Raw genomic sequence first — 14,506 nt, 5'->3', positions numbered from 1 at the left:
GGTACCGGTAGAAGCTGGAGAAGCCCGACACTAGAGGCGTTCTTGCTCTTGCTCTGTTCACAGGTGATCTAGGCCGCCACATATTCATTGACATCATTACTCATACCTGGTCACCAAAACCTCTCGCGGACCCGGAACAGAGTTCTGCGGAAACAAGGATGACAGGAGAAGAGAGAAGAGTGAGCCCAAGTAATCACTGGCCCCTGAAGATCAGGGGTGACAAACAATTTGTTGGGAGGTACCTCTGGGGGAATCTGAACCCCTTGGTTAGCGTTCTTGACCCGCTCCTCGATCTCCCAGGTGACACAGCCCACTACACAAACTTCAGGGATAATTGTCTCTGAATCCTTAGGAGCAGAATCTCCCTTAAACAGTCTAGACAGGGCATCGGGCTTGACATTTTTAGAGCCTGGACGGTAAGAAATGCAAAAATTGAACCATGAAAAAAAAAGGGCCCACCTGGCTTGACGAGGGTTCAGTCTTTTAGCTGCTCGGATGTACTCAATGTTCTTGTGGTCCGTCCAGACCAGGAAGGACTGCTCAGCCCCCTCCAGCCAATGCCTCCACTCCTCCAAAGCCAACTTGATCGCCAACAACTCACGATCCCCCACATCATAATTTCTCTCAGCCGAGGAAAACTTGCGGGACAGGAAGGCACAAGGGCGGATCTTGTCGTCCTTTTCTGAGCGCTGAGAGAGAACCGCCCCAGCGCCCAAATCGGTGGCGTCCACCTCCACCACGAACTGTCGCTTAGGATCTGGAAGGATCAACACAGGGGCGGTGGTGAAACGGTTCTTGAGCCTTTGGAAGGCGGAATCTGCCTGGGGGGACCACTGGAACTGCACCTTGGAGGAGGTAAGAGCATGCAGAGGAGAAGCAACCTGGCTGAAGTTACGGATGAACTTTCTATAATAGTTAGCAAACCCCCCATGCTTCTTGTGAGAATCAACATCTGAGGAGAAAATCAAAATGTCATCCAGGTACACAAACACAAACTTGTTCAAACATTCACAGAGAACATCATTCACCATCGACTGGAACACAGCAGGAGCATTAGTGAGTCCAAAGGGCATGACAAGATATTCATAATGGCCAGTGGGAGTATTGAATGCCGTCTTCCACTCATCCCCCTCCCTGATGCGTACCAAATGGTAAGCATTACGCAAGTCCAGCTTGGTAAAAATCTTGGCCCCCTGAAGGAGCTTGAAACCAGAAGAAATGAGTGAGAGAGGATACCTGTTTTTGACAGTAATGTCATTGAGTCCACGATAGTCAATGCAGGGTCGAAGAGTCTTATCCTTTTTTCCCACAAAGAAGAAACCGGCTCCAGCAGGTGATGAGGAAGGCTGGATGATTCCAGCCTTGAGAGATGCACCAACGTACTCCTCCATAGCCCGATGTTCGGGTGCCGACAGGGAGTACAGGCGGCCATGAGGGGGCGAGGCAAGCAAGTCTATGGAGCAATCATAAGGGCGGTGAGGAGGTAAGGATGTAGCTTTAGTCTTATTAAATACCTGTTTGAGGTCCAGGTAACAGGGCGGAACTGCGGACAAATCCGGAAAGTCCTCCTCATCGTCCTCCTCAGGTGAGGTGGAAACTCCTTCGGAGCAGGAAACAGGTGGGTCCAAAAAACACTGCGTCTTACAGTGGCTCCCCAATGACAGAACCTTGCCGGAGAACCAATGTATGTGTGGGTTGTGCTGAATTAACCATGGAGAACCTAAAACGAGTGGATGTTGAGGTGCACAGGAGATGTGCAGTGAGTAACCAGATGCATCATGTGGCCATCTAGGGCGGTGGCTGGCACGGGGGAATCTAAACGAACAAAAGATAGATTGAGTCTTTTAGCCAAACTTGTGTCCATTAAACTAGCATCAGCACCAGAATCAATGAGAGCAGTGTGAGGAAGAGTGAGAGATTCACTCAGAAGGGAAAGCAGCAGCTTGAAACTCAAGATGGAGCTCACATTGAGTGAGAAACGGTCTACAGTCCCCAGACTCACCAGAAAACCTCTCAGGACTAGACAACTGCACCTGACGTGGTTCCGGAGAGGGAGAGGGGTCTGCCGCAGGCTGATGATGTGTCGTGGCCGAAGTTGCAGCGCCCTCGCTGGGAGGCGAGGAAAACTCGCCTTGCTGGAGACTTGCCATCAGTTGACCTAGCTGGGAAGCTAGCAGAGAAAGAGCTGCCTCTTGGCGTCTGTTACACTCGGTTAACTCAAGTCTCAGAGAAGTCATCTGTTCCTCATGCATGCGAAGCCACTGAGCTTGGCTCTTCAGAGCCTCACAGACAGGCTCCGGGTCTGTAGGGTCCATAGTTGGTCAGATTGTACTGTCACGTTCAGACAGACAACAGGACCCAACTAAGCAGACCTGAGACAGAGCAGATTCGTTTAACCGTTTAATGGCAGAGTTCGGTACACAGGAGATCAGTCAATGGCAGCAGAACAAAAATCGGCAGGCAAAGTCGTAGTTCAAAAAACAGGCAAAAGTCAAAACCAAGGCAGCAAACTAGACAGGCAGAAGTACAAAAGCACTGGACAAAAGGAGAACATGAGGATAACTGATCATACACTGGGAAACAAACACGAGGAATAAACGCCGGAAAACTACTCACAAAGGATGCAGACAATCTGACAAAGACACACTAGGGAAGACAGGCTAATATACACAAGTGGGGAGGAGACAACGAGACACAGGTGAAAACAATAAGCAATCACACACACAGGGAGTAAAGAAACCTCAAATGAATGCAAACAGGAAGTGGGGAGATTAACAAAATAAAACAGGAAGTACAGACAAAAACTCAGGACCTGACACTGTCCTCAAGAGGAGAAGAAAACGTTTAAAATGCTTGTTTGTTGAACGGAGGTAGGATCGATCTGATGCATTCGAGGAAGTCGGGAAATCTGAACGCTGAATGGCCTTCGTGACACAATGTGAAGGGGATTCATCTCAAGGTAATTTTAGATCTAGAACAGATTGTTAGCTGAACTTACATGCGGATGTCTGTCTGCAGTTTACGTTCCGCCTGCTTTTGCTCTCCTCATGGACTGTTTTTCTTGCATACGCCTGCTGATACGTGATTGGTCAATATTACTCTGACTACAAGCATAGTACAAATGGAAACCAGAACACTTGCCTTCCCGGAAATCCACGTCCCTGCCTACAGATTCTACTTTGTAGAATAGTGTTAGTCGCCAGCCTGGGAAGCTAATGACCAGCCTTTTCAGTAACTGGTTCAGTGGGTTGCTAGCTTCGGCGTGCTAGCAACGGGGAAGCTAACAACCAGCCTAGCCAGTAGCCCATCCAATTGGTTGCTATGTTAGACGCATGACTTGCGGCCCTGGTCGAATGAATAGATGGCTTCTCATTTACCACCGCCGGCCTCTCTGTTACTTGCGCTGGCTTAACATTGGCCAGATCAGTAGCTGGCTTCGGCAAGGATATAGCCTCCTTCGGCCTCTCAATAGTCTTACTTTTGTCCTTTTCCCTGTGCCAGAGGCTGCTTCCCAAGTCTCTTAAATTGCATCCATGTTCCCTTCACTTGCATCGTTCACTTGCGTCTTAGTCCCTCCCACCAGAGATGCATGGAGAGACGCGAGGAAACCAAGAGAGGAGAGAGGAAACGAGGGAATGTTTTTTAAGAGACATGAGACGTCCTTCGATGAAGCGTCACGTGCTGCGACGTCCGTTTGTGATGACCGCGTCAGCTGATCACCGCTGGATCAGCTGTCAGTCTGCTTTAACAGCTGTTAGTGTCTGCACACATGTGCACTGTATTAATTATAATAAAACACACAGTAACAGTGTTTCCTCTCTGTAACCTGTTACCTGTGTAACAAACACCTGCACATGAAGAACAGGCTGCAGTCTGTGTTCCTGCTGCAGAGCCAGACGGACATTTCCTACAGCACTGTGTCTTTATATTATTTGTTCATTATTTACATTTTTGATCACTGATCATCTGATCTGAATTCATTATTTAATAAGCCCAAATACTGTCTGTTCATGAACTATGAACATTATTGATTAGGCTAAAAGTTTCAGGATAAATAGAAGTCACGTCACGCTGATCAAACCCGACCTCACTGATGATCACTCTCACACGTAAAAAGTGTTACCTGCTGACAGAGAGACTCTCCTGCTCCCTCTGAATTCATTCATTCATCTGTAATAAAAGTTAGCAGGGAAATAACTGATCATGACAAGAGGTATTTTTTTAGATTAAATTTAATAGAAATTAATCTGTTTTTGCCACTTTTGATTTTTAGACAACTTATTTTTACTCAGATGTTGACCCAGCAAACAAATCAAATCTGCAGTTATTCACTGCATTTTATATATTTTACGACAAGTTATGATCAATATTTCGTTCTAAACGATCTCAGCTTGTCAGATACCAACTCATTATACCGGCGTTGTTTATAGTCTGTTTCAAGGCGCCCTGTAAAGTCTGTTTTAAGGTCCGTTTCTTCCTCTCTGCGATATGAAACTCCGGTGATGTTGTGAAGTTTCACATAAGTCCGATCAGCTGCAGCGTCCCATCACTAACTGATCTCTAATAAGGGGGCGTGTCGGCCAGTAAAAGACTTCCGTAGAGGCTGCTCTCGTGTATCCTCGCTTATCGCTCCTCGGAACTCCCTCCTCTCTCCTCGCTCCTCGCTCCTCCGAGCAGCGATAAGAGCTTTGAGACGGTCCTCAATATGGCGGCTCCCGAACTACTTCCGGTTCGGGCGAGGAGCGAGGAGCGAGGAGCTATCAAATAAGAGACTTGGGAAGCAGCCATAGTGTATGACCCTCCCAGCATTCTCCCTTGACAACTAAGGTTGCTTATAAGTGACAGTAAGGCTGCACAAAGAAAGGGGCAGGACCTGCTTAAAAGATCTCTGGTTTAAATAATCACGTTTCTAAATTTTAGTTTTTATATATTTCGTCTACAGCCATAATTTTGTCTGATGTTGGACAAGCTGCTTTTTTTTTTTACATTTAAAGGTAAAGTCCATCCATCCATCCATCCATCCGTCCATCTGGGGTCAGGTCGCTATGGCAGCAAGCTAAGCAAGGTGACCCAGACGTCCCTCTCCCAAGCAATGTTTTCCAGCTCCTCCTGGGGAATCCAGAGGCGTTCCCAGGTCAGATGGGATACATAATCCCTCCAGTGAGTTCTGGGTCTGCTCCCAGTTGGACGTGCCTGGGAAACCTCCAAAGGGAGGCACCTTAATCCGATGCCTGAACCACATCAACTAAATTAAAGTCAATGATGTTTTATGTTTCTACTTGTAGTTTATTTGGATTCACATGAAATTTGATCAATTTATCAGAACATGAACTCAAATGATCCTGTTGCAACCTTTTCATCCACCAGAGGGCACAAATAACGCTCTTGTTATATTGATTTCAAGTTCATGTACAGTATAAGCATGCCTGTTTTATTTTACAGCAGTGAAGGAAGCTTCTGAAAGAGAGACACATTGCAAGAGCTGAGGACGATGGAGCAAAAGTTCTGCTGGGTCTTTGTGGTGATCGCATACAGGTGCTCTTTGCATTCAAAAATATTTCAAGGCATATTGTGCCGTTTGTGCAAAATGAAAAGGAGTTTATTTTTCATGGAAACATTTATTTTAAAACGCATTGTGACCAACATGTGTGCATTGGATCTTAACCGCTGAAAAGTATTTGAAGCTTGAGGCACTGAACTCTGGTAATATGCAGAGTTTATAAGTCCTTCATGATCGGGTCTAAAACACATCACCTCAAAGACCAGGACACATATCTGTGTTCAAATACTTCTGAAACGCTGCAGTCAATGCTCATATTATTCTGCTATGTGCTACAGAGCTTAACTTAACAGGGGCCTTTAGGTCAGCCAGGTAAAACAAACAGTTCACTACATGATTACACTTACATACTACAATAAAGTTGTTAAAAAAATAGGGAGGGAAAGCTGATAGTGCCTATTTATTAAACATTAAAGTGACTTCTGTGTCTTGAACTGAAATATGAACGTTTTTCCTATATGCCAGAGAGAACCAGTTTTCAGAAAACTTCAAGTCTGAAAACACACTGTCTAAAACGTTCTCATAAATGAGTCATGATTTACTATTTAAAGAGAGCCTGTTAGGCCTTGTGTGTCAGGGAAGCAGTTATCTTGTTAAGCCCGGTTTAGCTTTAAACAAATCATGTTTAATGCTTTTCAGCTGCTCTTCACACAAGATACAAGTTAATGTTTGGGGTAAGCACAGGGGATATGGAACAGGTAAGGAAAAAGAAAATGAGTTAAAGGGGTTAAAAGCAGAAATTAAAAAAGGAGAACATGCACACAAAAGATTTCCTTGGAGCAGGTACTGTATTAAAAATGCTCTGGGTAGGTTTGGTTAGACTATCACTGAACTACATTCAGAGGAGGAAGTGGTGGATTCAATAAGTCAAACTCAATATAACACTGCTAATGTAGAAAGGAATGTGTTTCTAAAGATTTAGAAGTGTTGGGGTTAAAGGAACATCCCAGGCAAAGACGACACTGCTGTTTTGAACATTAGTGTTGTATGCTCCTCTTAAAGATAGGTGATAATAACGTTTTCTTTATTTAAATGAGATTTAGTGAGTGAGATAACTCAGACACACTGATCAGCTTTCAACACTGAAGCTGTGGGGTTACCTTTTTTTGTTTACTTAAAAAAAAAAAAAAAAAGAGATATAACAACAGTAGCCTACAGGATCCTGTATAGTTAATTTCTAATTACTGCATAGTAAAGCAACTGTAAAGCTTAGTACAGTCTTAACAATGGCATAATAGCTAAGTGAGTGAGACTCAATGAATAAGTTTGTAATGCTAACAATTCTAAGAAACTTATAAGGCTTTTATTCACGCTCTTAAGCTGTCTATACATTTATAAAAATCTGCATTTCATTGGCTGGAAAATGCTCAACACGCCATCTACTGTTTTAAATCAGGCCTGGACCTTGCCAGCCGACAGTAGACACGACCGTTTGGGACAAAATTACATCATGAATTTTTTTTGTTAAAGGAATGGTAACGCCTGTCAATGCACGTGCGGTCGGCACATGCGCATTTGTGCACTTATGTTGCCTCGGTTCTGAAAGCTCCCGCTTCAGGCATTTGTGGGGCTGGAGCCAACAGCTCGAACTGACAGGGCTCGGGACCACCACGGTCCTCCACCACTGTGCTCTTCAGGGGACTCTGGAGGGGAGAAGTCCTCAAAGAGAGCCCTCTGTGGCATATGTGCCCTGTGACTCTGTGTTGCTCTCCATTTTTCTCTGGCCAGGGGAGGGGACGTCACTGAGCTGCCGGACACACCCACCCCCCTCTCGGCCCCCTCTCGGCCCCCTCTCAGCCCCTTGCCCACTTTGAGCATTTTTCAAAATTGTGCAGTGGGTGGAGTTATGGTGAGACCTGGGGGTGCAGTTACACTTTAAATAGTTCTATTAACATATATTTAATGTTAATAAGCATCCTCTACGGACTTAGAAGGGTCTTATTACCTATGAACTAACGCTTATTACAAGGACCTTAATATAAAGTTTCACTGATAAAACACTGAGATCTGATGACAAGTGGTCACTGAAGACACATTTGGAGAGGCTTGTTAATACCAGGTGTGAACAGCTGTGGTGAGAGCTGTCCACTTGTGATCACCCAGCACACATGATAGCAAATGTAAACAGGGCCGGATTTTGCTGATCCTTTGACTTTATCTCCAGCACCACCATGAAGTTGACATTGTTGGCTTACAGTGAAATGTCTGGTAAATGATAACCTCTGGGTGGATTACCTTCAGGTTGTTACAGACATTGATTGTTCCCAATGCTGTTCATGTCTCCAGTTTTAAAGAGACGTATTTAATGAACATTTTAAAGGTATAAATGTGAATGCAAAAGGGGGCAACTTGCAGGACCCAGCATGAACTCTGTGTAGCATTACTAATATTAATTCTATATAAAAAGAGATTGAAGTGTGGCTGTTTGGCACTGGTGGGGATTAAAAAGATGTTGGTTGGAAGAATGACTCAGGAGGAAGAAGTCTGTAAGAAGAACTGGTGGATTTACTGACTGCAGCAAGAAAAAGAGCAAAACACAATTTGCAACAAGCAAATAAACAGGAAAATTACTAAAAACCCACAGTGACAGCTCACAGTGAATTTGAAATTTGTAAAGGTGTAAAAACATCAAAACAATGTGAAGAAACAAGACGACAAAGAATGAAGAATGGAAAGACATGCAGCAGAAAGTAACAATAGTTACATTCAATCCATCACGTTCATTTGTCACATGTAGACACAATCACAGTGATGTAATACATACAGTGCACACGTTTAATGCACAGCTAATGTGCTGTATATCACGTCCTCATGTTGAGCTTGATCCTGTTGGAGAACAAAACAAGTTGTTGTAATATGAATGAATATGTGGCTCATTTAAATACAACAGAGATATTAGATATCCTTCTGTAAAGGCACAGTGTTCTGCAGAGGGACAGAACAGACTGACACATATCTTGATATAACTGTGTTTAGTTACCTTGTTGAAAGTGTGTCTCACATGCCTAACAGCACTGTAAGTTACTTCATCTTCAGCCTGTGAAGCAGCAAAACAAACATCAGAGGGGTGAAAATAAACAGTGTCGTCCTGCAGCAACACAGGGTCTTAAAGTGTTTCCTGAAATGCAGCTGTTAAAATGTGTCTGTATTTATGTGTTGTCAAAAACGGGTGGATTTGTGGGTTTAACCACCACTGACCAAATGTTGTTCCTCAGGTCAAAAAGAGTCAATTACATGTAATAGAAACGTTTGTAATGAGCCTGCAGTGTTTGTCTTTTTCTGCTCATAATTGTTCAGTGTTAAAGAGCATCTGCAGATAATTAATGGTTCCTGATGAAGGCACAATGCTGCAGTGTAAACAGAAGAAATCATGATGGCAAAAAAACAAAACAAATGATCATTATATCTCACCGCTGATGGTTGTTCGTTTGTCCGCTCTAAAAGTGAAACAGTAAAAACTCTTAAAGCTGAACACAATCAAAGTATTCAACAACTAAATATTTTACAATTAGGTTTAAAAAGTTCAGATTATTCTCACTGTGTCTTCTCAGAATAAAGCAGACGATGGAGGCCGTAATGATGATCGACAGACTCAGAGGAATGATGACAGTCAGCGGGTGAATGGAAGCACTGCAGCCGTTTTGAACGCACCAATGCAAAGACACACAGAAAGATGTTCTCAGTGCAAAACAGAATAATGATCAAAGTTAACCACAGTGAGGCGACTGACCTGCGGGATACAGCATGAACTGTGGTGTGTTCTTCATACGCCAAGACAGACGTGTGAGTCACAGGCTGACGACTGCTTGAAAAGGTGTTAAGTTCTGTGGTTGCTGTAAGTGTTGCTATGGGAAACGACACAATAAATAAGGTAAGCATACCACAAGAATCAATTATAATATCACTTCTATATTACAATAGTAATGTCTTAATCACTATAACTGGACTTATAAACTAAACATCTAAAAGCATCAAACCATCCATCAACAGACAAACCTGAAATTTAAAACTAATTAAACATGTTGTCAGTAAACATCACACTGACACGTTCAATATCACATTTCAGACTTGCCAGGTATGTTAATTAACTGGCTGCATGTTGCAAAGTCCAACAACATTTCATAACCTTGTACTCGTCTGTACTGTTGGTCAGTATTATGGTACTTACTAGTGCTGAGTCTCTCTTGAACTGTTACATGCACTGGCATCTGTAGGCCTCCTTTATCACAGAAGTACCAGCCGCTGCTCTGTGTCCTCAGTCCACTCAGAGTCACAGAGAAAACTAAGGAGACTTTGAGCACTTTAATGGTCACTGTTGTTCCATCTATTGATCCAGACGGCTCCTTCACACAGGACCCTCCCAGCCTGCACCACCGACTTTCTCCACCAACACTTTAGTGACAATGGACGGTAACATCTTCTCCAATAAATCCTGTAACCTCCTGACGATCCACAGAGAGCTGGGGCCGACCTTGAGGGACAACAAACAGCATTTTCTACAATGTTGTGTTCAGCTGTTTGATCAGTACTTTCTGCAAAGAGTACATGTGGTAGATAAATGACTTCATTTACATTTATTTCAAATATTATTGACTGATGATGATAAGAGTACTAATGGGATCAAATTGTTATTCCAAGTGTCTGACAACATTACAAACAGGTTTGCTACAGAGAAAGACCTTTTTTACAACAGAAAGATGCTTTTTTAAACAAGAAACAACCTGTAAATCGCCCACTTCAAAGCCACCAGACTCCATTGACAAAAACAGTCATTTAACTCCAAAGAACACAGGAGTTGCTGATCCACTGCTGCATCAACCGGTTACTTAATTTGTATCGTTGTGTGACTTTGGTGTTTTAAAGGTTTGAATCCAACACATAACTCAAACAAACTACCTGATTGAGGCAGCAGGAGACCAGGAACTCCTGTGTTCTGTGAGGAAAAAATACTGTTTTTGTCAATGGAGTCTGGTGGATTAGAAGATAGCAATGTAGCTCACAGCTCTTTCTGGTTAAAAAGGATCTTACCTTCATAAAAAGGTCTATTTGTGTAACAATCCTTTCTTTATGTTGTCAGCCAGTTAACAATCAGATAACAATCTGAGCCTGTGAGGGGCAAAAACAAGCATTTTTACTGGACATACTTTGATCCTAAAAATATCTGTATAAGTGATTTAAACCCTGAGATATGTAAAACAGGTTAAAACACACAGGAAGTCCCTTCTAAGGCTTCTTACCTGTGGACAGCAGAAATGGCGTCCTGAAATCTGGCCCATCATTTGTCTCCACAGCACACCAGTAATAAGACCCATAAACAGACAGGTCACTAATGGTCACAGTGAAGATTCTTTGCTGTTTGTCATCAGAGATTAAAAACCTTCCTGAACCACCTTGTTCATTAGTTTTAACTGCGTAGGAGCAGGTACCCCAATCCTGTCCTTCACACAAGTATTTCACATGAGTTGTGTACTTAGACTCATAGAGACACGGGACAGAGACGGATCCTCCTCTCTTCACTGACAGTATTCTGACTGTAGTTAAGCTGTGAATTCCTGCAACAAACAAATTGACCATAAAAAGTTGAAATTATAGTCACATCATCTTCTGACATCACCAGAAAATACAAATGATAGAATAATCCCAGTGACCGACCTGTGAGTCCAGTAAGGATGAGAAGAGCGCTGAGATGAGCGGCCATGTTGATGAGAGAGCAGAGAGGAAACAACAGCGACCATCTCACTGTGAGAATGATTTTATACTTCCTGCTATAACTACATAGGTCATTTCAGTGGTTAACAACCAAAGACTGTTTATACCGTCTATGTCACCACTTCTCCTCACCCTACACTATATACAGGTTCCCACACTCTCAGATATTTCTTGTTTTTGCATGTTTCTATTTGTTGGTTTTCTAATTTATTTTTCATATAGCTGATATCTTGTGTTTTATTGTGTTTAATGAACACTCAAGTAATTTGCCTTTACTTTGTGCTGATGTGAAGGAGTTCACGTGCTTTCAGTGGCCTACTTGTAAAACTTTTTCTTCCAACACTTCTATGAATATCTTGATTTGTGTGTTCTGCCATCGTGTGGCACCCTCCATTACTGTGGTGGCAAGTCAGCCTGTCGATCAGTCTGCTGCTGCCGTTCTCTACCGGCATGCCGCTCCTGTTCCAGATCTTACAATCAAACTATATCAGGTGTACTCAATACATGCAGCCCAACATCTATAGCAGGTTAAAAAAGGTTCATGTTTACTTAATGCTACTTGAGCCAGATGACATCTGGCCGGTTGCACTGACATCACACATGATGAAGACCAGGTAACGGCTGCTGCTCCATCTGCTCAGACCCCAGGTCCGCCACGCACAAGATCCTCTGCAGTTCGCATATCAGGTGAAGGTGGGCGTGGACGACGCCATCCTCTATCTGCTACACAGGGCTCACTGTCACCTGGACAAGGGCAGTGGCGCGGTTAGAATCATGTTGTTTGATTTTTCCAGATCCTTTAATACCATCCAGCCCTACTCCTGAGAGACAAGCTGACAGAGATGAGGGTGGACTCACATCTGGTGAGATGGATTACAGACTATCTGACAGAGAGACCACAGTACGTCAGGCTGAAAGGCTGCACATCTGACACTGTGGTCAGCAGCACTGGAGCAGCACTGGAGCACCACAGGGGACGGTACTTTCCCCTCTACACCTCTGACTTCCAGCACAACCCTGAGCTCGGCCACATGCAGAAATACTCAGACGACACTGTGATCGTCGGCTGTGTCAGGAATGGACAGAAGGGGGAGTACAGGAGCCTGGTGGAGGGCTTTGTGAGGTGGTCGAGGTTGAACCATCTGCTGCTGAACATCTCCAAGACCAAGGAAATGGTGATGGACTTCGGAAGGAACAGGCCACACATACAACCAGTGTCCACCGAGGGGGTGGAGTCGACATGGAGGTGGTCAGGACCTACAGATATCTGGGGCTGCAGCTGGACGACAGGCTGGACTGGACACATGGACACTCTTCAGAAGAAAGGGCAGAGCCATCTGTACTTTCTGAGAAGGCTGAGGTCCTTCAACATCTGCAAAAAACTGCTGATGTTTTACCAATCTGTGGTGGCCAGTGTTCTCTTCTGGGGAGGAAGCAGCAAGAAGAGGAAAGCTGCACGGCTGGACAGACTGGTGAGGAGGGCTGGACTCACTGGTGACAGTGGCAGAAAGAAGGAACTGTTATCCATCCTGGACAATGCCCACCCCCTTTGCACAACACATTCACCAGGCAGAGGAGCGTGTTCAATTAACTTCACCATGTTTAACTTTGCACTACCTCCATACAGCCACGACTCAAAGTTGCCGTTGTAATTTTAATAGCCTTTTTTGTCTTACGGGCATAAGGGGGGCTGGGGTGACAGATGTGTGATGTCATATGTACTGGATGCTTAAATTTCCCTTGGGATCAATGAAATATATATCTATCTCTCTATCTCTCTATCTCTCTATCTATCTATCTATCTATCTCTCTATCTCTCTATCTATCTATCTATCTATCTATCTATCTATCTATCTATCTCTCTCTCTATCTATCTAAAGAAATTATTATGAAATATTTCCTTCATATATCGAAGAAAAACATCCTTCAAACAGAAACTAAAACTTCAGTGGAATATATTTGGATGTGCTGTACATTTGTTTGACACAAATTTTGCTGTACAGAAACAATTGTGAAATATTTTCACCTGAGTTTATACAAAAGGAGCAGTCTGTACCTGTGGACTAATTTACATGTTGCTTCTCTCACTTCATTGATTTTTTTTAATTCAAAGGTGTTATTGGAAAGAAAGTTTTATGAAACAATTTGCAAAAGCATCATGTTTCTCAACACTCATGTTGTTGTTATTATAATTATAATTCTTAGTAGTAGCAGTAGTAGTAGTCGTACATAATTTTATGTTCTATTCATTTATACTTTATTAGTATGAGGTGAGAGGCAAAGACTATTCTTTTCTCAAAGGTATATTCTCTAATAAAGCCACAGATTAGCATCAGAATCAGGGGTCTATTGCAAAGTAGGTTTACACATTCAGGGAAATTGTTTGGGTGTTTTGGTGAAGAACAATTAACACAGAACTAGAATAAAAATAAGTAAAAGATAAAAATAAGTAAAAGGGTTAAATACAACAAGATAAAAATAGGCTAGCAGAATAAAACAGGTGTAATTAAACACTGTACAGACGTGCAGGATTACAGCAGCAAGGCTCTAACGTCCACCTGGAGGAGAGGAGCAATGACCTTCAGTCACAGCAGTCTGTATCCTACTGATCCACATTACATATGCTACCAGTAAAATGATCATTGTTAAATTACAGTTTTTTTGTATTCAGTGAAAACAAATGCTGCCAACAATATGAACAAATTTAATGATGCCACTGCATTAAATAAAAAAATAATCCCAGTAGAATGGATTAAGTCTGTAAAACTTAAAATATTACATTTAGTGATCTGCAAGGAGAGACATTGTGGAAAGTTCTCCATTTTCTAATTAATTAGGCCTACTTACAGTTTTTCTGAGTCGCTTTGGTACATTTCTCAGATCAGAATTCAAATTCTCAAAACTACTTGTTCAATCTTCACATCATTGTGTCACTTGTGCACATCAGAAAAGCAGTTTTTCATTTCTTTGAACAAGTTGCAAATGCTTTGGTACAATTCTCGGCTGTTTCCTACATTATCAATTGCTTATGTCATGTTGATCAAAATATATTACAATGGGTCTGTTGAATAGTCTCACCCCCCACAACATGTAGGCATTAGTTCATCGCATAAGTCTTTACATGCAAAATGGTTGAAGAAGTTGTCACAATATGTCAAGTATATTTCTATACATTTCCATTAGACTTTTTTTCTAAATATGTTCTGAATTGGTAAATTGCTCCCAGGTGAATCTTGA

The sequence above is a fragment of the Semicossyphus pulcher genome, unplaced genomic scaffold (genome assembly GCF_022749685.1).
Source record: "Semicossyphus pulcher isolate SPU_LCO1_2020_fin unplaced genomic scaffold, fSemPul1.0.p SCAF_16, whole genome shotgun sequence".
In the NCBI taxonomy this organism is placed as follows: domain Eukaryota; kingdom Metazoa; phylum Chordata; class Actinopteri; order Labriformes; family Labridae; genus Semicossyphus; species Semicossyphus pulcher.
Note: the sequence above shows the minus strand (reverse complement) of the source record.